General features: G+C 43.3%; 1 long non-coding RNA gene across 1 annotated transcript; it reads right to left on the bottom strand.

Annotated features, from left to right (window-relative positions):
• Window positions 1-7338: 7338 nt before the first annotated feature.
• Window positions 7339-20960, bottom strand: LOC137306236 (uncharacterized). Its single transcript, XR_010958848.1, has 3 exons — window positions 20605-20960; window positions 15850-15888; window positions 7339-7409 (listed from the first exon to the last, which is right to left on the bottom strand). It is a non-coding gene; the product is annotated as an uncharacterized lncRNA (long non-coding RNA).
• Window positions 20961-22300: the final 1340 nt, after the last annotated feature.

The following is a 22300-nucleotide window of genomic DNA, read 5'->3' as shown; positions in this document are numbered from 1 at the left end:
ATTCAATATTAGTTTTCTTGGGATTTCCGGCATGCTATCCTCTTTTTCGACTGTAAATACTGACGCAAAGTAATTATTCAACATGTCCGCCATTTCCCCATTGTCAATGACAATATCCCCACTTTCAGTTTTTAAGGGGCCAACACTGCTCCTGACCACCCTCTTTTTCCTAATATAACTATAAAAGCTCTTTGTGTTGGTTTTGATATCCCTTGCAAGTTTCTTTTCATACTCTCTTTTTGTAGCTCTTACTATCTGTTTTGTGACCCTTTGTTGATCTTTGTATCTTTCCCATTCGCCAGGATCTGTGCCATTTTTTGCCTTTTTTATATGCCCTTTCCTTATGTCTTATACTGTCCATTACCTCTTTAGTTGTCCATGACTGTTTTTTATGGCAAGTAGAGTTCTTGCCCCTCAGGGGTATAAACCGGTTCTGTATCTCATTAAATGTTTCTTTAAACATTTCCCTCTGATCATCAGTCATTTTACCCATTAACAGATTTGCCCAGTTAACTGTGGACAGTCTCTGTCTCATCTCATTGAAGTAGGCCTTACCCAAGTCTAGAATCTTAGCAGCTGATTCACTTTTTTCCCTTTCAAACACTACATTGAACTCGATCATGTAGAACAGACAACATCTAAAATAGTCTGAAGTAAATTTACTATTTACATGTTTATATAAGACTGTTGGGTTCCCTTTTATGTTAGCCGCTAATCTATTTGCATACTCTCTCTTTGCCCCTCATTTCCATTTTTTGGATCTCCTCTGTATTTTCTGTGTTTAGCTAGGTTCTCTACTGTATTATTAATCTTACATTTTTCATAAGCCTCCTTTTTCTGTTTCATTTTAATCTCTATATCTTTAGTCATCCAGGGAGCTCTAGCTTTGGATGTCCTTCCTTTCCTCTCGTGGGAATATGTCTACTTTGTACCCGAACCATCTCCTCCTTGAAGGCCTCCCATTGTTCAATTACTATTTTGCCTATCAATTTTTGATTCTAATCCACCAGGGCAAGATCTCTTTTTAATTCACTGAGATTAGCTCCCTTCCAGTTAAGTAATTTTAAGTTTGATTGTTCCTTGTCCTTTTCCATAACTATTCTAAACCTAATGATATTATGATCACTGTTCCCCAATGCTTCCCCACCAAAACATGCTCCACTTCATTCCCAAGAACTGGATCCAGCACTGCTTCCTTCCTTGTTGGGCTGGAAACACACTGATCAAGAAAGTTCTCTTGTATATATTTCAGGAATTCCTCCCCCTCTTTGCCCTTTAAACTGTCAATATCCCATTCTATTTTAGGATAATTGAAGTCCCCCATTACCACTACTCTATAGTTTTTGCATCTTTCTGTAATTTGCCTGCAAATTTGCTCCTCTATCTCCTCCTATAGTATACACCCAGTAGCGTAATAACTCCTCTATTGTTTCTTAATTATAACCAAATAGATTCTGTCTTTGACCCCTCAACTACATCATCCCTTTCTAGTGCAATAATAGTTTCTTTGATCAATTTTGCCAACACCCACCCCCACCTTTCTTTCCTTCCCTATCTTTCCCGAATAGCTTGTAGCCACGAATATTAAGTACCCAATGCTTCCCTACTCTGACATTGCCACTCTATCATAATCCCATGTGGTGACTTGTGCCTGAAGCTCACCAACCTTATTTACCACGCTACGTGCATTTAGCCACATGCACTCCAAACTCATCTTAGACTGCCTCGCATTTGCCCTCTGTTTGATCCCTCCTACTTCTGAGCTATTCTTTACTGTAGTGCTAGTTGTCTCTCCCAGTCCTCTGCACCGTGTTTCTCCTTTCTAATGTTTCATTCTGGAGCCCATCCCCCTGCCAAATTAGTTTAAATCCTCCCCCACAGCACTAGTTAACCTCCCTGCGAGGACCTCGGTCCCAGTTCTGTTGGGGTGCAACTCATCCAGCTTCTACAGGTCCCTCCTGCCCCAGAGCTGGTCCCAATGTCCCAGGACTCTGAAGTCCTCTCCTGCACCATTTCTCCAGCCACGCATTAACCGGTCTTACCCTACTATTCCTATACTCACTAGCGTGTGGCACTGGGAGTAATCCAGAGATTATTACTTTTGAGGTCCTGCTTTTTAATTTCCTCCCTAGCTCCTGAAACTCTGACTGCAGAGTCTCAACCCTTTTCCTTCCAATTTCATTGGTTCCCACATGGAACACAACTTCTGGCTGTTCCCCTTCCCCCCTCAAAATGTTCTGCACCCTCTCAGTGATGTCCTTTACCCTGGCACCAGGGAGGCAACACACCATGCGGGACTCACATCGGCGGTAGCAGAAATGCTTTTCTATCACCCTGACTAGTGAATGCCCTATAAGAATTGCATTTCTACATTTGCTTGGGCCCACATATGCAGTCGAGTCACTCACGGTGCCATGGATTTGCATCTGACTGCACTCCCCCGAGGTATCATCACCCTCACTGGTATTCAACACTGATTACTGGTTTGTGATTGTCACACTGCCAGGGGACTCCTGCATTGCCTGCCTGTTCCTCCTAGTCTGCCTGGTGGTCACCCATTCCCTCTCCTCCTGAACTGTAGCTGTGGGGTGACCACCTCCTGAAATGAACTATCCATGAAACCCTCAGCTGCCCATATACACTGAAGTGATACCAGCCATCCCTCAAGCTAAGAAACTCTGAGCTCGAGCTCGAGCAGTTGGTGGCACTTCTTGCACATGTGACCGGACACACAAAGTGTTCTGGAGTTCCCACATGGCACACAATGTGCATGCAGGATGGGTCCCAGCTTTCCTGCCGTGTTAGCTAACAATTATTTAGCTAACTCACAGCATGCCCCGTAAGTTAGACTTACAATTAGACGTTTAGGTTTTAAAATTTTTTGACCACAATGTTGCTGGAAGTGCAAGCCGATAACGGCACAGTGAGGGCAACGGGACATCTGAGACCTTGTTGAATGACTGGACAAACAGTGCATCTCCTTAACCAATGAGATTAAAGGATTGAGAAATAAACAGCGCAAGGACCACAAAGGAGGGTGAATTTAATGTCAAATCGGGTACAGAAAGAGAAATAAAGGTAGGGAAAGAAAGATTGGATTAAGAGAGAGAGCGAGAAAAGAGACAAAAGGGAAAAGTCAGAAAAAAATATTAAAAAATTAAAATTTGACATTTTTATAATCTACGACAAATCACAACCTGAAGGAGTGAGGATCCACATGTATAATTGTTCACTTTATGGACAAGAGAGGTTGATTGGCAGTCATTAACAATTATTACATTGTTAAATGTGTATTTAACTGATAATTACTGTACTTAACTTTCTGTGGTGAGTTTATTGCACAACTAATGTGCAAATGCAGCAATTCATGAAAATGGCGGGGAGGTTAAGGGCGGGTTGTCATTTTTGTGAAGCTAATAGTGGAGTCAGCAACTTGTGGTGATTTTCAACTTACTCGCCAAAAGTTGCTGACCGATTTCTACATTAATAATGCCGTGCGTCGTTCACAAGCCATTATTTTTTCAGCAAAATCTGGCCTAGTATTTTCTAAAAATTATTGCCATTTAACGCATTTTACAATGTTCACTGTACTGTGTACAATCTCAATTTTCATTAACTTGTTAAATATATTAACCCCGAAATTCTATGTTGTTTTCTGGGACCTAAAATATGACAATTTTATTCCTGGCCTGGAAATTGGGCACAAGGCATTTCCACTGGTGTTCCGCCCCCAAAAATGATGTGCCCGAATTTGCAATTGTGTTTTGGCCCCTCCCACGAGGGGGTCTGTGCAATATCAGCTCGAGTGCCATCTAAGGGGGAGTGGGACTAGCTGGATTGCTCTTGCATAGAGCCAGCGCGGACTCGATGGGCCGAATGGCCTCCTTCCATGCTGTAACCTTTCCATGATTCTGTGATTTATCAGGTGACTTTTCCACAGAGCTGGGGAATGCATCCACCTTGGCATCACAGCATAGCAGCAGCGAGATAGTACCATCCAGTTTTATGGAGTTGTTGGCTTTTCCAAGGTGCAGATTGCAATAGATGGAACCCACATTACTTTGCAAACTCCCACGGTCAACCCCCTCAACTTTCACTGAACAAAAAGGATTACCATTGCTCAAAGTCCAAATTGTGTGTGACCAGATGCAAAGAATCTTGATTTGCTGAAAGTTGCTATAAAATATTCATCCTTCAGAATTTGGCCTTCTCTGTGCTCTTCAAGGAAGAAAATCATGTAAATGGATGGCATGGTTGGTGACGATATCTACCCACTGATTCCATTGATATTGTCCCCTCTATGAGTTACATGCACATCAGCAGAGGAGTGCTACAATGAAACCAATGCAAAGTGGACATTGAGAGAACTACTAGGTTCTTAAAGTCAGGAATGGCCCTGCAATTTGCTCCAGCATCTGTGTCTTGAATAGTTCTAGTCTGCTATGCCCTGCAGAACTTTGCATTCAAAAAAGACCTAGACATGGACATTCCTGGGCAAGTGACCCCAGCTGCTTTGGAGGTTGGCTGCATGGAGGAGAGCATCAGAATGGCCATCACTCCGAGGACTCCTCAGTGATTATTGCATGAAGCACAGAGTACAACTGATCGATGAAGGGAACCCAAAAGTCTTTTATAAACATATAAATAGTAAAAGGGTAGACAAAGGAAGGGTGGGACGGATTAGGGACAAAAAAGGAGATCTTCTTACGAACATACGTACGAGTGTCCGAATTAAGAGCAGGAGTAGGCCATTCGGCCCCTCGAGTCTGCTCTGCCATTTGATAAGATCATGGCTGATCTGATTGTGACCTCAACTCTACTTTCCCATCTAATTATAACCTCTGACTTCCTTGTTAATCAGGAATCTATCTAACTCAGCCTTTAAAATATTCAATGACCCTGCCGCCACCGCTCTCTGGGGAAGAGAGTTCCACAGACTCACGGCCCTCAGAGAAAAAATTTCTCCTCATCTCCGTCTTAAATGGGAGACCACTTATATTTAAACTGTGTCTCCTAGTTCTCGTCTCTCCCACAAGGGGAGACATTCTCTCAGCACCTACCCCTTCAAGTCCCCTCAGGATCTTATATGTTTCAACAAGATCATCTCTCATTCTTCTAAACTCCAATATATACAGGCCCAACTTGTCCAACCTTTCCTCATAAGATAACCCCCTCATCCCAGGAATCAGTCAAGTGAACCTTCTCTGAACCACCTCTAAAGTAATTATGTCCTTTCTTAAATAAGGAGACCAAAACTGCACACAGTATTCTGTGGTCTCACCAATGCCCTGTACAACTGTAGCAAAACATCTCTACTTTTATATTCTATTCCCCTTGCAATAAATGGCAACATTCCATTTGCCTTCCTAATCACTTGCTGTACCTGCATACAAACCTTTTGTGATTCATGTACTAGGATACCGAGATCCCTCTGTACCTCAGAGTTCTGCAATCTCTCTCCATTTAAATAATATACTGCTTTTCTATTCCTCCTGCCAAAGTGGACAAGTTCTCATTTTCCCACATTATACTCCATCTGCCAAATTTTTGCCCACTCACTTAACCTATCTATATCCCTTTGCAGACTCCTTATGTCCTCTTCACAACTTACTTTCCTACCTACCTCAGCAAATTTAGCAACCATACATTCAGTCCCTTCATCCAAGATATTGATATTGATGGTAAATAGTTGAGGCCCAAGCATTGATCCCTTTGGCACTCCACCCGTTATATGTTGCAAACCTGAAAATGACCCATTTATGCCTACTCTCTGTTTCCTGTTAGCTAACCAATCCATGCTAATATGTTACCCCCTACACCATGAGCTCTTATTTTGTGCAGTAGCCTTTGATGTGGCACCTTGTCAAAAGCCTTTATTAATATTATTTGAAAACCTCCCATTTCAATTAAATATGTGCACCAGAAAATTCACTGAAGTCAGTAACAATGGTGAATTCTTAAGTGAGCAGCTTATTTTTCCATGACATTTTATTCACTTAGCATGAATGAGAGATGTTGGTGATAAACAGGTACCAGTATATGCAGTAACAAATTATATCATGGATAGAATAGTCTGAGGAACTAAAGGAGAAATATAAAGGTGCTGTGGATATATATGTGACAGTATACATATGTTGTTATCAGCATTAACTGAGCGCATCAAAAGAATGAACAAGGTAATTAACTTCAGTGAATGATTATTAGGATATGTGCAGAGGCTGTTGATAACTGGGGAAGTTTCTTAGGCAAGAGGAACTTGTATAGGAAGGATGGATTAAATTTAGAAAAGGGGAAGAAAGTAATACTCTGAGCAAATCTGGCCGATCAAGAGACAGGAGAAGAAAGTATTCAACGTTGAGAAAGAAATGCAAATGCATAATTAAAAGAATGATATAGGGATAGGAAAGTGATGAAGGATTAACTCAACTGTTTTATACTCATACGAGGCCCATTAGGAATAAAAGTTCTGGATTTAGACGTATGCGCAGATTGTGTATTTTTGTCATTGTCAGCATGGCTGTGATCAGAAGGATAAGATATAGAGCTAAGAGGGTATGAGATATTTCACAGAGACAGATCAGTTATAAGGGAAGGAAACTGTTGGGGAAGTACAATCTGTTTAAAATAATCCCCACTGTCTATCTGAGTATTTGTCAAACATGCCTTCAAATTTGCTACCTCCTGGAGACCCCTCTCCTCTACAGCCATTCCGGTGATATCAATTACAAGGAGAGGCTGTCTGCAACTTGGGGCAGTTGTATTTATTTCAAAGGGAAACGGCACTTCAGGCACATCTAGGAGACAACCTAGAGCTGCCCCATCCTGGAAAAACACAGTATTGGCTGCATACTGCTGCATAAACAAGCATTCTGACTTGTACAGTATGAGCATCGCCAGTAGGGACTCAGACTTCTGCTGCAATACATGCTCATCACTTGCCAATTTGGGACATCTCAACAAATTCATTGAAGACTGATTTAAAATATATTTGCTTCCAGCAGGTCTGGGACTATATATCGAGTAGAGGAGGCATTCTGCAGGGATTCCCTTAGCTGGCATAATGACATATCCTGTGAAGGTCTTCCTTAAGCAATTCAATATCTTCAGGGTATACAATGAGTTCTAAAGCTAATGTCATAATATAAATAAGAAACAACCAGATGGAGCAGACTCGTGATAACCACTTTGAATGTAAAATGGTTCCCGTGTCCTTAAACAGAAATGCTCTCTGGATGATAGCACTAATATATTAGGTGCATTTATCAGGACTCACTGTATTTTTTGTATTTTAAATGACTGTTCATGAAACTTTTCCATTTGAATGAATATTTCACTTACCAAACATTTTCTCTCTTTTCAGGCTGATTATACCCCATTATGTCACTCATCAGGTACTTCATGGTTACTCTCTACAGTGAAAATAATGAACAGATCCTTACAAAAACCATTTATAGTTATACAGACATTTTGGTGAGAAATTCTCTGTAGGAGTTATAAATTAAGATACGACTATGAGTTCAATTCAAAGAATTACAAAGAATGTACAGCACAGACACAGGCCATTCGGCCCAACAGGTCCCTGCCGGTGTTTATGCTCCACGTGAGACTCCTCCCAACCTTCTTCATCTAACCCTATCAACATATCCTTTTATTCCCCTTCTTCCTCATGTGTTTATCTAGTTTCCCCTAAAATGCATCTATGCTAGCCGCTTCAACTATTCCTTATAGTAATGAGTTTTACATTCTTAACACTCTCTGGGTGAAGAAGTTTCTCCTGAATTCCCTATTGGATTTATTAGTGACTATCTTATATTTATGACCTCTAGTTTTGGACTCCCCCACAAATGGAAACATTTTCTCTACGTTTACCCCATCCAACCTTTCATTATCTTAAAGACCTATATCAGGTCACCCTTCAGCCTTCTCTTTTCCAGAGAAAAGTGCATCTCCACATCCTAAATATAAGGGGCATGATTAAGAAGTTTGCAGATGACACAAAAATTGGCCATGTGGTTGATAGTTAGGAGGAAAGCTTTAGACTGCAGGAAGATATCAATGGACTGGTAAGGTGGGCAGAAAAGTGGCAAATGGAATTCAATCCGGAGAAGTGTGAGGTAATACATTTGGGGAGTGCAAACAAGCCAACCGAATACACAATAAATTGTAGGATACTGAGAAGTGTAGAGGGACCTTGGAGTGCATGTCCACAGATCCATGGAGGTAGCAGGACAGGTAGATAAGGTGGTTAAAAAGGCATACGGGATACTTTCCTTTATTTGCCAAGGCATAGAATATAAGAGCAGGGAGGTTATGCTAGAACTGTATAAAACATTAGTTAGGCCACAGCTTGAATACTGCGTATCGTTCTGGTAACCACATTCCAGGAAAGATGTGATTGCACTGGAGAGGGTACAGAGGAGATTTACGAGGATGTTGCCAGGACTGGAGAATTTTAGCTATGAGGAAAGATTGGATAGGCTGGGGTTGTTTTCGTTGGAACAGAGGAGCCTGAGGGATGATTTAGTTGAGGTGTATAAAATTATGAGGGGCCTAGATAGAGTGGACGGGAAGGACCTGTTTCCCTTAGCAGAGGGATCAGTGACCAGGGGGCATAGATTTAAAGTAATTGGTAAAAGGGTTAGAGGGGAGCTGAGGAGAATTTTTTTTAACCAGAGGATGGTGGAGATCTGGAACTCACTGCCTGAAAGGGCGGTAGAGTCAAAAACCCTCAACTCATTTAAAAAGTACATGGATGTGCACTTGAGGTGCCATAACCTACAGGGCTACGGACCAAGTGCTGGAAAGTGGGCTTAAGCTGGATAGCTCTTTTCTGGAGGACACAGACACGATGGGCCGAATGGCCTCCTTCTGTGCCGTAACTTTCTATGATCCCAACATAACTTCTTTTCTTTTCAATTTTATCCCTCTAGAAATGAACCCCAGTGCTAGGTTTGCCTTTTTTATGGCCTTATTAACCTACATCACCACTTTTAGTGATTTGTGTATCTGTACCCCAGATCCCTTTGCTCCTCTATCCCATTTAGACTCTTGTTATCCAAGTATGTAGCCTCCTTATTCTTCCTACCAAAATGCACCACCTCACACTTATCTATATTGAAATCCATTTGACAATTACGTGCCCATTTTGCAAGTTTATTAATGTCCTCTTGCGTGTTGACGCATTCTTCCTTTGTATTAACTACACTCCTCAATTTGGTGTCGTCCGCAAATTTGAAATTGTACTTCCAATCCCCGAGTCCAAATCGTTGATATAAATTGTGAACAACAGTGGTCCCGACACTAATCCCTGCGGAACACCACTTCCCACATTTTGCCAGTCTGAGTAGCTATCCATAACCCCCACTCCCTGTTTTCTGTTTTGTAGCCAGCTTGCCATTCTGCTATCTGTCCCCTGACTCCACATGCTCTGACCTTAGTCATGAGTTAATCGTAGGCCTTTTGAAAATCCGAATATATTACATCTACTACATTACCCTTGTCTACTCTTTCTGTTACTTCTTCAAAGAATTCAATATGGTTGGTCAAGCATGACCTTCCCTTCTGAAATCCATGCTGCCTACTCTTCTTTTCCAGATTTTTTTCTATTACATCTTTGAGTAAAGATTCCATTATCTTTCCTACCACCAATGTTAAGCTTAGTGGTCTATTGTTCCCTGGACTTGTTCAAGCCTCGCTATCCTTTGCTGTTCCTTAATTCTACCCATAGTGTTTTCACTGCCCAATCACCCTTACTAAAATCCCTTCTTTCTACTGTGGTAATTGTGTCTTTTATCAATTTTGCTATTCCCACTCCTTTCCCAATTTTCCTTTCCTTTCTAAAGATCCTATAGCCTGGAATATTTCGCTCCCAAACATGTCCAGCTTGTAGCCAGGTCTCTGTAATGTCTACTACATCATATCCTTTAAGCTAAATTTGTGCTTCTAACTCACTTGTTTTATCTCTTATGCTGCATGCACTTGTTTACAGAACTCTTATCTGGGTAACTGTCCCCACCCTGCCCATGTGTCCTGTTGGTCCTTTTCTTTCACTTTTTGACTTACAGTGTGGATTTTCCCTTCCCGTCCCCTAACTATTTTAAATCTTATCCCCCTAACCTATTTATCTTCTATGAATTTAGGTAAAGACCATCCCATCTGTATAGCCTTCCCTGGCCTCAAAAGTGGTCTCAGTGTCCCAGGAATCTGAAACCTTCCCTTCTGCACCATCCTTCCAGCCATGCATTAACAATCCTAATCTTTCTCTCCCTGTCAGGAACAGCACGTTATACTGGGAGTAATCCAGAAATTACTACCCGAGAGGTTCTAATTCTTAATCGAGAAGTTAATTCATTGAAATTCCTTTGCAGAACCTTGAACCTACTCTTATCTATGTCATTAGAACCACAACATTTGGCTGCTCGCCCTCCCATTCCAGAATTTTTGTATTTGCTCCGTCACGTCCTGATCCCTGGCACCTGGGAAGCGACATGCCACTCGGATCTCCATATATATATACTGACCATAGAATACCTCACAAACACCACTCGCCTTCTCTTACTACCTGTACAGTTTCCCCCATGTGTAACCACTTGCTCCTCAGTGCCGTGTAGTGACTCATGATTACCCTCCTCTGTGACACCCTTTTTGTCCACATCACTGATATTTAAACAGCTAAACCGATTAGACAAATCCAGCTCCAAAGATAAGAACATAAGAACATAAGAAATAGGAGCAGGAGTAGGCCATGGGGCCCATCGAGCCTGCTCCGCCATTCACTAAGATCATGGGTGATCTTTGACCACAACACCACTTTCCCACCTAATCCACATATCTTTTGATTTCTTAGAGTCCAAAAATCTATCGATTTCAGCCTTGAATATACTCAATGACTGAGTATCCACAGGCCTCTGGGGTAGAGAATTCTAAAGATTCACAACCCTCTGAGTGAAGAAATTTCTTCTCATCTCAGTCCTAAATGGCTGACTCCCTATCCTGAAACTATGTTCCCTAGTGATATCAAGAAATGGCTGAGTGCACTGGATACAACAGAGGCTATGGGCCCTGACAACATCCCGGCTGTAGTGCTGAAGATTTGTGCTCCAGAACTAGCCGCGCCTCCAGCCAAACTGGTCCAGTACAGCTACAACACTGGCATCTACCCGACAATGTGGAAAATTGCCCAGGTGTGTCCTGTCCACAAAAGCAGGACAAATCCAATCCGGCCAATTACTGCCCCATCAGTCTACTCTCAATCATCAGCAAAGTGATGGTAGGTGTCGTCGACAGTGCTATCAAGCAGCACTTACTCACCAATAACCTGCTCACCGATGCTCAGTTTGGGTTCTGCCAGGACCACTCGGCTCCAGACCTCATTACAGCTTTGGTCCAAACATAGAAAAAAGAGCTGAATTCCAGAGGTGAGGTGAGAGTGACTGCCCTTGACTTCAAGGCAGCATTTGACCGAGTGTGGCACCAAGGAGCCCTAGTAAAATTTAAGTCAATGGGAATCAGGGGGAAAATTCTCCAGTGGCTGGAGTCATACCTAGCACAAAGGAAGATGGTAGTGGCTGTTGGAGGCCAATCATCTCAGCCTCAGGACATTGCTGCAGGAGTTCCTAGGGTAGTGTCCTAGGCCCAACCATCTTCAGCTGCTTCATCAATGACCTTCCCTCCACCATAAGGTCAGAAATGGGGATGTTCGCTGATGATTGCACAGTGTTCAGTTCCATTCGCAACCCCTCAGATAATGAAGCAGTCCGAGCCCGCATGCAGCAAGACCTGGACAACATCCAGGCTTGGGCTCATAAGTGGCAAGTAATATTCACGCCAGACAAGTGCCAGGCAATGACCATCTCCAACAAGAGAGAGTCTAACAACCTCCCATTGACGTTCAACGGCATTACCATCGCCGAATCCCCCACCATCAACATCCTGGGGGTCACCATTGATCAGAAACTTAACTGGATCAGCCACATAAATACAGTGGCTACAAGAGCAGGTCAGAGGATGGGTATTCTGTGGCGAGTGACTCACCTCCTGACTCCCCAAAGCCTTTCCACCATCTACAAGGCACAAGTCAGGAGTGTAATGGAATACTCTCCACTTGCCTGGATGAGTGCAGCTCCAACAACACTCAAGAAGCTCAACACTATCCAGGACAAAGCAACCTGCTTAATTTGCACCCCATCCACCACCCTAAACATTCACTCCCTTCACCACCGGCGCACTGTGGCTGCAGTGTGTACCATCCACAGGATGCACTGCAGCAACTCACCAAGGCTTCTTCGATAGCACCTCCCAAACCCGCGACCTCTACCACCTAGAAGGACATGGGCAGCAGGCACATGGGAACAACACCACCTGCACGTTCCTCTCCAAGTCACACACCATCCCGACTTGGAAATATATCGCCGTTCCTTCATCGTCGCTGGGTCAAAATCCTGGAACTCCCTTCCTAACAGCACTGTGGGAGAACCTTCACCAGACGGACTGCAGCGGTTCAAGAAGGCAGCTCACCACCACCTTCTCAAGGGCAATTAGGGAAGGGCAATAAATGCCGGCCTCGTCACATCCCATGAACAAATAAAAAAAGAGTTTGAGACTCTTCAGCCAGGGGAAACAGCCTCTCAGCATCTACCTTGTCAAGCCCTCTCAGAATTTTATATGTTTCAATGAGACCACCTCTCATTCTTCTAAACTTCAGAAAGTATAGGCCCATTCTACTCAGTTTCGCCTCATAGGACAACTCTCTCGTCCCAGGAATCAATCTAGTGAACCTTTTTTGCACCGCCTCTGAGGCAAGTATATCTTTCCTTAGGTAAGGAGACCAAAACTGTACACAGTACCCCAGGTACGGTCTCACAAAAGCCCTGTACAATGGCAGCAAGACTTCCTTACTCTTGTACTCCAACCCCCTTGCAATAAAGACCAACATACCATTTGCCTTCCTAATTGCTTGCTGTACCTGCATGTTAACTTTCTGTGTTTCGTGTACAAGGACACCCAAATCCCTCTGAACGCAAACATTTAATAGTTTCTCACCATTTAAATAAAATCCTTTTTTCTATTCTTCCTTCCAAAGTGAATAACCTCACATTTCACCACATTATATTCCATCTGCCACCTTCTTGCCCACTCACTTAACCTGTCTGTGACCATTTGCAGACTCTTTGTGTCCTCCTCACAGGTTACTTTCCCACCTAACTTTGTATTGTCAGCGAACTTGGATACATTACACTCAGTACCTTCAACTAAGTCATTAATATAGATTGTAAATAGGTGAGACCCAAGCACTGATCCTTGCAGCACCCCACTAGTTACAGCCTGCCAACCTGAAAATGACCTGTTTATTCCTACTCGCCGTTTTGTGTCCGTTAACCAATCCTCTATTTTTTTTTTATTCGTTCATGGGATGTGGGCGTCACTGGCGAGGCCGGCATTTATTGCCCATCCCTAATTGCCCTTGAGAAGGTGGTGGTCAGCCGCCTTCTTGAACCGCTGCAGTCCGTGTGGTGAAGGTTCTCCCACAGTGCTGTTAGGAAGGGAATTCCAGGATTTTGACCCAGCGATGATGAAGGAACGGCGATATATTTCCAAGTCGGGATGGTGTGTGACTTGGAGGGGAACATGCATGTGATGTTGTTCCCGTGTACCTGCTGCTCTTGTCCTTCTAAGTGATAGTGGCCGCGGGTTTGAGAGGTGCTGTCGAAGAAGCCTTGGGGAGTTGCTGCAGTGCATCCTGTGGATGGTACACATTGCAGCCACTGTGCGCCGGTGGTGAAGGGAGTGAATGTTTAGGATGGTGGATGGGGTGCCAATCAAGCGGGCTGCTTTGTCCTGGATGGTGTCGAGCTTCTTGAGTGTTGTTGGAGCTGCACTCATCCAGGCAAGTGGAGAGTATTCCATCACACTCCTGACTTGTGCCTTGTAGATGGTAGAAAGGCTTTGGGGAGTCAGGAGGTGAGTCACTCGCCGCAGAATACCCAGCCTCTGACCCGCTCTTGTAGCCACAGTATTTATGTGGCTGGTCCAGTTAAGTTTCTGGTCAATGGTGACCCCCAGGATGTTGATGGTGGGGGATTCGGCGATGGTAATGCCGTTGAATGTCAAGGGGAGGTGGTTAGACTCTCTCTTGTTGGAGATGGTCATTGCCTGGCACTTGTCTGGCGTGAATGTTACTTGCCACTTATCAGCCCAAGCCTGGCTGTTGTCCAGGTCTTGCTGCATGCGGGCTCGGACTGCTTCATTTTCCATGCTAATATGTTACCCCCAACCCCATGAGCCCCTATCTTGTGTAACATCCTTTTGTGTGGCACCTTATCGAATGCCATTTGAAATTCCAAATATACTACATCCTCTTTATTTACCCTGCTAGTTACATCCTCAAAAAACTCCTGTAGATTTGTCAAATATGATTTCCCTTTTATAAAACCATGTTGACTCTGCCTAATCATATTATGATTTACTAAATGCCATGTTACCATGTCCGTAATAATAGATTCCAGCATTTCCAGACTACTGATGTCAGGCTAACAGTTTTCTCTCTCTCCCTCCTTCCTTGAATAACGGTGTTGCATTTGCTATCTTCCAATCCACTGGGAACGTTCCAGAATATCCCTTTCAATCCTCACCTGCCGCTTCCTACTCTTTCTGCCGATGGTCACCAGACCCCTTTACCAGCTTCACTACTCCTAGTGACCGGTGAGGTGACCACCCTCTAGAACATCTGCTCCAGCAAACCTTCTCCTTACCAGATGTTGCGGAGTGTCTTCAGTTGACTCTCAAACTGTGCAGTTATCTGCTTGAGGAGTGCAGTCTTCGAACACCTCATACATATGTATTCACCCTGGATTGCTCGCCAGTCTGGGCAGGTCCACTTCATGCATTCCACACACATCACTCTGGACTCTGATCCAGCCATACCTAATTATATACTTAACTCTAATAGAAATTATTTTCAAGATATTGTTTATTGAATGATTTCTATTTACTCACTCTAATTTATTATTTTTACTTAATATGTTTTGAAACTCATTCTGTTCTATCCCCTGAAACTATTCTAGAGTAAATGAGATTGGAAGAAACATCTTGATGATGAACAGAGGACCACTTCCACCGCTACCCCCCCCCCCCCCCCTCCACCCCGCCTCCACTTACTCCAGCTGCCTTGTATCAAATATATTAAAAAATTGTTACACTCAGTACACTCCGTACCTCACTGTTACAATAAATGTCACAAAATCTAATTAACCAACTGTCAACCAGCAGGTGCGAAACTGCACTGGGTCAATAACCCCACCAAACAATAAAACATTCCGCAGTGCAAGACCCACAAGTCCAACAGAAGTTGTCCTTTCTTTAGTCCACATCATTTCTTTAGTGTGACTCCTTTGGGGGTTCAGTGGACAAAGGCACCTATCCCTGGTCTGTCCTGATTCCCTGATGATGTACTGGGCAAAGGTGCCCCAGTCAGTGTGCAGCTCTCCCTCTCTCTTATGGTACAGTTATAATATACCGACCGGTTTGACATCAGCAGCACTTCTAGAACGGTGCAAGTGAGCAGCAGCGTTATTCAGTCCAAGCACAATTCTGTACAAGTGTCTTTAAATGCATTCACTGAGCTTTGACCTTCAACTGCAATCATATTTCTAATCTTACAAAAAAGTCAATGGATAGTCAGCACTTTTTCAACACTGGAAACATAAAATGGGTTGATCAATTGATTTGTTTTTAAACTTTAATTTTACAGTAAGTGGCATCACACTGTTTGAACTACTGCAACTGATGAAAAACAGAATTATTTTACATTTTTGTTATGACAGACCCTCAACCTCCGAGCACCGCTCTCACCTTTTTACTTTTGCAGTATGTCACTGGTGATCATGGGTCCTGTTGGGAGAATAATAGAAAAAAATGAATTTATTTCAGTACCTCTGCTAATTCTACCCACAAGATGTGGGTGCAGAGTTTGCCTCTTTTATATTACAGTGTGCCGCCAGTAGTGGGAATACACCACCCCATTCCTGCTGTTGATAGCACACTCAATACCTAAAGACTACTTCATCCAAGTGGTCTCATACCAAATGAGAAACATAGTTACACTGCTCATCTTGTATTAGTATGATGTAAAACTATGGAGTAACACACCATGTGCAATAACTGCATCATCTGCTTCATTCTGTTAATGTGGTTAAAATATTTAGCAGCAGAAAACGATACCATTTTGCACCTGAAAAAACAGAAATTCAACTATAACTCTCCATAGCGCTGGACCTGCAAATTAACCTGCTAATATTTCCACAAATAATATTGTTAATCATTCTTCTCTAAACAGACATACTGCATGCACCGTATCAATGAGGGGGGGTTACCTTGAAACAAGTATCTTTCCAAATTTAGAGGCTCCTTAAACTTGAATTAATCAATTGTCTACTTTAACCATAGCTGATCTCAGCCAGGATACCAAGAAGGAATGTACAACTAGCCCTGCCCATTGGACAGAGGAGGGAAAATTGGTCTCGGTTTACACTCCCAATTAGTATCTAGCTACACCTGTGGACACTGGGTGAGGACAGAAAGCAGTTGGACTACAATAATCCCTGTGTTAGAACCCAATCATTGTTAAGGCTCACAGAAATAAGGGTCATTTGGGCAAGGTACCAAGGGCATCTGGAACCCATGAAACTATAGCCCAGGGTGGATTCAATGCCTTCCGGGAAGAAACATTTGAGAGAAAAAAAAAATCTCCACATACCTGATTGTCAAAATATCTAATAATAATTGAATATTCAAGTAAACATTTTGTTTTAGATGTCACAATTATTCAATTACTAATTAATAGGTTGCAATATTATGGTGTACAAAGTTTTTAAACCCCAACTGCACCCTGTATGGTAAAGTAATTTCACTAATTGCATTATTTGAGAGACATTTTTGATGTAAATACATTTAATCTTTGAGGGTCTCTGTGCGCTGAAAAGCTGCAGTCTGATGGTTATGTGACAAGGAAGATTCACAAATTATACTGGGCTCTGTAAGAATATGGGTCTCAGACATTCTCAGTTACTTGACAATAGCATGACATGAAATGGTTAATGTGGCCCAGGAGAGTGAGATCTAAACAAGGCACTGACACATGCTCCTTAGAGAAACCGACTAATTAATGAAACAATCAGGAAACACTGGTACCAATCAGAGGGATTGAAATTAATGTAAAGAGGGACATAGTAATTTGGATTTCCAAAATTCAGGGTCAAATTCCTTTCAGTTAACAATGAAATTGGGCTAGGGAGAAATGATACTCAGAAAAAATATCCACAAGATGGATATTAGTAAAAGGAGAGCTGGAGAATCTTTTAAGTCCATGATTTCTTGATATTATGATACCCTGTAGGTTTCTGTATTAACCAAATCAAACCTAGAAGCAATATGTATAGGTTTATGTGTGAAATCCGCTAACATAATCCCCCCACCCAGGGACGCCATTACGTTAGCGGATTTCTCCATTACTGTCAGAACTATGGGTTGTTAATCCATCAACAATAACTTCCATTTGATTCTAGCCCGAGTGGTTATAAAATAGCAAATTTAATAGATTGACTTAAAACGGAGTTGCACTACAGCTGTCTTCAACATTACATTCAACAGTATTATAGTTAAAGTACAACTGTCAACAGATTACATTAAATGACAAGCAATCAATACAACCTGATGGATTTCCAACTGTACCCTCTTGAGAGCTCCAACTTTTGGGAGGGAGCGTGCCCTATCTTTATACTATTTGTCTGCGTTGTTCTGTACGTAAGCACCATTGGTCTTATCTCCTGTTTGTAAACCATCCTACTGTGCTGACTCTCCAAAAACCATCAAGGATTGTTTAATGTCTTAGTGTTTAGGTAAACTTTTACCGTTATCAGGTCTTAGTATGTTTATAGTAGGTTAGGACACCCTATCTTGTGAATTTTACTGTTTTTCACGATTCAATGCCTCAGCACTCTTTCAATGACAATCTTAGGTTTCTGTAAGTTATTATCCTCAGAGATGCGGACCTATGCCTTCCTATTTTCTATGCTTGTTTTAAACCATATTCTTACAGGCTCCACTGAACATCTCAGATACTAGATGTGCTGGAATATCTGATGATTCTTCTATTCTTCTTAGAGGGCTTGACAGTACAGCCAGCCTTTCTAGTACCTCCTCTTTATCAATTTTTATCCCATATAGTATCTCAGCTACCTCCTCTTTTACTGTGGCTTTGGCCATATCTTTTTCCTTGGTAAAGACAGATGAAAAATACTCATTTAGTACCTCTGCCATGCCCTCTACCTCCATCCATAGGTCTCCTTTTTGCTCACTAATCGGCCCCAGCCCTCCTCTTACTATCCATTTACTATTTATATGCCTATAGAAGACTTTTGGATTCCCTTTTATGTTAGCTGCCAGTCTATTCTCATACTCTCTCTTTGCCCCTCTTATTTCCTTTTTTACTTCCCCTCAAAACTTTCTATGCTCAACCTGGTTCTCACTTGCATTAACAACCTGACATCTGTTCTACGCCGCCTTTTTCTGCTTCATTTTGACCTCTATCTCTTTCGCCATCCAGGGAGGTCTGGCTTTGGTTGTCCTACCTTTCCCCCTCGTGGGAATGTATCTAGACTGTACCTGAACCATCTCCTCTTTAAAGGCCGCCCATTGTTCAATTACAGTTTTGCCTGCCAACCTTTGAATCCAATTTACTCGGCCAGATCCGTTCTCAACCCACTAAAATTGGCCCTCCTCCAATTAAGTATTTTTACTCTAGATTGCTCTGTATCCTTTCCATAGCTAATCTAAACCTTATGATACCATGATCACTGCTCCCTAAATGTTCCTCCCACTGACACTTGGTCCACTTGACTGATCTCATTCCCCAGAACCAGATCCAGCAATGCCTCCTTACTCGTTGGGTCAGAAACATACTGATCAAGAAGGTTCTCCTGAACACACTTCAGAAATTCCTCCCCCTCTTTGTCCTTTACATTATTACTGTCCCAGTCTATATTAGGATAGTTGAAGTCCCCCATTATCACTACTCTAGGGTTCTTGCACCACTCTGTCAGTTCCCTGCAAATTTGCTCCTTTATATCCTTACCACTAGTTGGTGGCCTATAGAATACACCCAGTAGTGTAATGGCACCTCTATTGTTTCTTAAATCAAACCGTATAGATTCTGTCCTTGACCCCTCAAGAGCATCTTCTCTCTCCAGCATTGCAATATTCTCCTTAATCAATACTGCCACCCCCCCCTCCTCCTTCCTTTCCTTCTCTATCTTTCCTGAACACCTTGAATCCAGGGATATTTAGTGCCCAATCTAGCCCTTTTTAGAGCCAGATCTCCATTATTGCCACAACATCACATTCCCATTTGCGCCTGCAGCTCACCAATCTTATTTACCATGTTTCGCGCGTTTACACACATGCATGTAAACCTATCTTAGACCTTCTTGTATTCTCCCTTAGTCTGATCCCACCTAATACTGTACTATTTCTTACTCTAGTGCTATCTGTCTCTCCCAATCCTTTGTGCACCTTGTTTCTCCTTTCCAATGCTGCATTCTGGTGCCCACCCTCCTGCCAAATTAGTTTAAACCCTCCCCCACAGCACTTGTGAACCTCCCTGCGAGGACATTGGTCCCAGCTCTGTTGAGGTGCAACCCGTCCGGCCTGTACAGGTCCCATCTCCCCCAGAACTGGTCTCAATGCCCCAGGAATCTAAAGCCCTCCCTCCTACACCACCCCTCCAGCCATGCATTCATCTGCTCTATCCTCCTATTTCTATACTCGCCAGCGCGTGGCACCGGGAGTAATCCTTGAAGTCCTGTTCTTTAATCTTTTTCCTAGCTCCCTAAAATCTGCCTGCAGGACCTTGTCCCTCTTTCTACCTATGTTGTAGGTACCAATGTGGACCACGACCTCCAGCTGCTCACCCTCCCCTTTCAGAATGTTCTGCAGCCGCTCAGTGACATCCTTGACCCTGGAACCGGGGAGGCAACATATCATCTTGGAATCACGTCTGCGGCCGTAGAAACGCCTGTCTGTTCCCCTAACTATTAAATCCCCTATCACTATTGCTTTCCTGACCATCCTCCTCCCTCCCGTACAGTTGAGTCACCCATGGTACCGGGACTTGGCTCTGGCTGTATTCCCCAGAGGAGCCCTCTCCCTCACCAGTATTACTGGTTAGAGAGCGAAATGCCCTCAGGGGACTCCTACTCTACCTGCCTGGTCCTTCTCTGTCTGACGGTCACCCAGTCCCTCCCTGCCTGCACTCTCTTAAGCTGCGGGGTGACCATCTCCTGAAACGTGCTATGCACAAAACTCCCAGCCTCGCGGATGCACTGCAGTGACGCCAGCTGCTGCTCAAGCTCTGAAACCCAGAGCTCGAGCTCCTCCAGCTGACGACACTTCTTGCACCTGTGGTTGTCCAGGTACACGGGAGATGTCTTGGAGTTCCCACATGGCATAGGCCATGCATTTCACGGGTCTGAGCTGCCCTGCTATTTCTCTATTTATTAGATTACTAACTAAATTTAACAGAAATAAACTAAAGATTAAAAAAAAACTCACCAGCTAGTCACCAATCAGTTCTGTCCCTTGTGCTGAGTCACTTTAGATTTTTTCCCCGCTCCCTAGGCCTCGCTTTTCACCTGCTCCGATGCTCTGATGCTCTGCCCCCGGCCTCTCTCAGGTCCGCGCTCACTCTGGACTCTGGGCTCCCGATTGAGGCCTAGTCCCTGGACCTCATTTTTCACCTGCTCCGATGCTCTGATGCTCCGTCCCCGGCCTCTCGCAGGTCTGCGCTCACTCTGGACTCCGGGCTCCCGATTGAGGCCTTAAAATAGATAAGTCACCAGGTCCGGATGGGATGCATCCTAGGTAGCTGAGGGAAGTAAGGGTGGAAATTGCGGAAGTACTGGCCACAATCTTCCAATCCTCCTTAGATACATGGGTGGAGAATTACAAATGTTACACCCTTGTTCAAAAAAGAATGTCAAGATAAGCCCAGTAACTACAGCCCAGTCCGTTTAACCTCGGTGATGGGGAAGCTTTTAGAAACAATAATCTGAGACAAAATTAATAGTCATTTGGACAAGTGTAGATTAATAAGGGAAAGCCAGCACGGATTTGTTAAAGGCAAATCATGTTTAACTAACTCGATTGAGTTTTTTGATGTGGTAACAGAGAGGGTTGATGAGGGCAACACGGTTGATGTCGTGTATGTGGACTTCCAAAAGGCGTTTGATAAAGTGCCACATAATAGGCTTGTCAATAAAATTGAAAGCCCATGGAATAAAAGGTGCATGGATACGAAATTGGCTAAATAATGGGAAACAGTGGGTACTGGTGAACAGTTGTTTTTCAGACTGGAGGAAGGTATGCAGTGGTGTTCCCCAGGGGTCAGTACTGGGAGCACTGCTTTTCTTGATATATATTAATGACTTCGACTTGGCTGTACAGGGCACAATTTCAAAATTTGCAGATGGCACAAAACTTGGAAGTGTAGTGAACAGTGAGGAGGATAGTGATAGACAGGCTGGTGGAATGGGTGGACAGATGGCAGATGAAATTTAACGCTGAGCAGTGTGCGGAGGTGATACATTTTGGTAGGAAGAATGAACAGAGGCAGTATAAACTAAAGGCTACAACTCTAAAGGGGGTGGAGGAACAGAGAGACTTGGAGGTGTATGTACACAGGTCGTTGAAGGTGGCAGGGCAGGTTGAGAAAGCGGTTAAAAAAGCATATGGGATCCTGGGCTTTATAAATAGAGGCATAGAGTACAAAAGCAAGAAAGTCATAATGACCTTTATAAATCACTGGTTTGGCCACAACTGGAGTATTGTGTCCAGTTCTGGGCACTGCACTTTGGGAAGAATGTGAAGGGCTTAGAGAGGGTGCAGAAAAGATTTACTAAAATGGTTCCAGGGATGAAGGACTGCAGTTACGTGGATAGACTGGAGAAGCTGGGGTTGTTCTCCTTAGAGCAGAGAAGGTTGAGAGGAGATTTGATAGAGCTGTTCAAAATCATGAAGGGTCTAGACAGAGTAGATAGAGAGAAACTGTTCCCATTGGCGGAAGGGTCAAGAGCCAGAGGACATAGATTTAAGTTGATTGGCAAAAGAACCAAATGCGACATGAGAAAAAACTTTTTTACACAGCGGGTGGTTATGATCTGGAATACACTGCCTGAGGGGTGGTGGAGGCAGATTCAATCGTGGCTTTCAAAAGGGAATTGGATAAGTACTTGAAGGGAACACATACCCC

Source organism: Heptranchias perlo, chromosome 3 (assembly GCF_035084215.1).
Source record: "Heptranchias perlo isolate sHepPer1 chromosome 3, sHepPer1.hap1, whole genome shotgun sequence".
Lineage (NCBI taxonomy): Eukaryota > Metazoa > Chordata > Chondrichthyes > Hexanchiformes > Hexanchidae > Heptranchias > Heptranchias perlo.
The sequence above is the reverse complement of the archived record's forward strand: the minus strand, read 5'-3'. Positions and strand labels throughout refer to the sequence as shown.